Raw genomic sequence first — 2,903 nt, 5'->3', positions numbered from 1 at the left:
AATCTACCATTAAACAGACTAATATAAGGAACTCACAGCTTAGATTTCCAAATCAAAGTCCATTCATTGAGTTGGCAATTACGTCTGGATTAGGTTGGAACAATTTAGAGTTGCAGTTTCATCCACCTAAACATCTCGGAATTGATGAAAGTGGTTTTTGGATGTTGCCAACTGTCGGTTGGTAATGGATAATTACTGTTCTTGGTTGGTAGCGTACTCAGACGACCCACATGAAATTGTCCTCAAATTGCTTGCTGACATCAAATCTGTTTTTAGTAAGGTGATAGCTGCAAGCAAAAGTACAATTTCACCATGTGAAAAAAAAGTTGCTTATGAAATGATGTTGTTCAATGGATTCCTGCGTCATTGAATTTGTGATTGCAGAGACAGAATGATGGGGTTGAATGGATAAGAGAGCCAGTTTATTTATACACCACACCCATTTCTTCACTTGGTCTGTTATACAAAGCATTTATCTTCTGTCAGTGAGGGAAACTTAGTGTATAAGGAAGTTTTTTCTTGATTGGGTATTCAGATAAGGAAGAGAGAAAAAGAGAAAGAGAGCTATGGATTCCTCAGCAAAAGAAGAGAGGGATTCTGAATCCGTTGGTGCATATATATTTCTACCCATTTGATTATATATTCACATTACTGAATAGTTTAGAGAGGATTGCACTTTAAAATTGAAACAAAATTTTTCATATTGAATGCAGGTTCAAGTAGAAGAAAGTAGTTGGTAGTAGCAGAGAGAGATTCTGAATCTTCTGGTGCATATATAGAGAGATTCAGAGGAAACCAATTTTGATTTTCTGATTTTGGGCATATTGAATGCAGGTTCAAGTAGAAGTAGAGAGGAGTGGAAGTATGATATCTCTGCTGATGAAGAAGATCTGATATTGAGACTTCACAAGCTTCTTGGTGACAGGTACCCAGTTTAATTAATTGTTTGTTTGTAGATATATGATTTTTATAGTCTATAATGTTATTGCGTATAGTTTCTGGTATCAATTGTATGAATTTATTTCCTTGACATTTTGAATCAAACTACATGATTCATCATCAGAAAAAGAAAACAAAGAAATGTTTAGTTCTTGTACTAACATAGCAATGGTGAGATAGCAGGTGGGAGCTGATTGCAGGGAGGCTACCATGGAGGACTGCAGAGGAGATTCAAAAGTATTGGAAAATGAGAAGTAAGGATCATTAAGGGGCATTGGAAAATGAGAAGGAAGGATCATTAAGGGGCAAGGAGCCCACCCCTTGATAATGTATTTGTTAGAAATATTATCTGAAATTAGTTTTGGAAAATGAGAAGCAAGGGACAAGGAGCTCATCCTTGATAAAGTATTTGTTAGAAATTTTATCTGAGATAAGTTTTGAATTATTTGAGATTAAATTATAGTGGTTTAACATTGAAATGACTTCTTATATCAAGCTACTTTATTATTGTTAAAGTACAAATTTCATGATTGAGTGTTCTTTTTTATTAATTTTTGTATTGTTAGCAATTTGATTCTAATTGGAATGTCTTTTGTAGCAATTGCAGCATTGCCTACTCCTATCTTGTCTTTAATAATATTATGCCAATAATTGTATACATCAATGACTACATCTACATTGTATGCGATAGTATATGCAGATATTGGCAAACACATGATTATAGATTTGTGTTTAAGGTCTCTTTTTCCTTGATCTTTAGGACAAATACTTAAATTTACAACAAACATAATAGTTCTCATTTCTTTTATCTAAAATGGAATACTTCTTTCAAACTTTTAACTTTGTAGCTCTTGATTTCATTTATTTAAGAGGTGTAAACACTTTTGACCCAAAGTTCTAAATTGATGAGGTCAGAAACGGGGGGCCTAATCCTCAATATAACCATTTAACAATTACACCATAATAGGGTTTGAACTTCAATGACAAGAACAACAACACTTCAACTTAACCATCAAACCATGTCAATATCAGCTTTGTAGCTCATGATTTCAATAGTGCATTGAAGATAGACACACTTTCCAAAATATAAAAATACAATATAAAATATTTTAGATTGTACAAGTACTATACAATCCACATTCTATTTGCAAATTTCTTTCATACCTACTAATCGATAGGGAAAGAGCACTAGCAAAATTGAGAAAACCTTGATTTGTCTCATTGAAATCTATATAAGCATCCTCATGTTTCATTTCAAACCATGAATAATGATTATGAATATATATGTTCATTCTTTTTATTTATTTTTGTCTCTATCTTTGTTAGAATATTTTCTTAGGAAATACTAATAAAAGTTCTTAATTTTGAGCTTATTTTCAAATGTGAAAGGTGTAGATTCAATCCAAAGTGCCAAGAGTACATGTACATTATTTGAGACAATGTTTTTGACAAGGATATGTGTACAACTTTAATATGGTATTTGTAGAAAAAAGTATAATTTTAGACATACAAATGGGAATAGCTTGCACATTTGAAAATTTATAAACTTTGTTTAATATAAATATAAATAAACTATGTAATAAACTTTTAATGGTTAATACTATAAGAAAAAATTTTGTTTTAATTTTAGATAGAAATTGACAATAAACATAAAACCACCTTTCATTTCCACATGATCTTCATCTCATTTTCATCCACATAGAAGCCAATCTAGCCCATGAATGGTAAAGAATTCATCTTGAATTAATAGACATCAATGAATGAGTCCAATAGCATTTAAAAATGCTAGAATTTTCCTACCATAAAGCATACATTCATCTTGAATTAATAGACATCAATGAATGAGTCCAATAGCATTTTAAAAATGTTAGAATTGGCCTACCATAAAGCATCTAGGATAGGAGAACACTAAATCCTTGACCATATGTTGATCAGTGTCAATTTGCATAGAAACTACCATAGGA

The 2,903-nt window shown here is 31.5% G+C and overlaps 1 long non-coding RNA gene across 1 annotated transcript; it reads left to right on the top strand.

Moving 5' to 3' along the window:
• The first annotated feature begins 265 nt into the window (after positions 1-265).
• On the top strand, positions 266-1,454 carry LOC131054468 (uncharacterized). The gene is made up of 3 exons (XR_009107996.2): positions 266-609; positions 835-925; positions 1,123-1,454. It is a non-coding gene; the product is annotated as an uncharacterized LOC131054468 (long non-coding RNA).
• Positions 1,455-2,903: the final 1,449 nt, after the last annotated feature.

Source organism: Cryptomeria japonica, chromosome 2 (assembly GCF_030272615.1).
Source record: "Cryptomeria japonica chromosome 2, Sugi_1.0, whole genome shotgun sequence".
NCBI lineage: Eukaryota > Viridiplantae > Streptophyta > Pinopsida > Cupressales > Cupressaceae > Cryptomeria > Cryptomeria japonica.
Note: the sequence above shows the minus strand (reverse complement) of the source record. Positions and strands in the feature narration are given on the sequence as shown.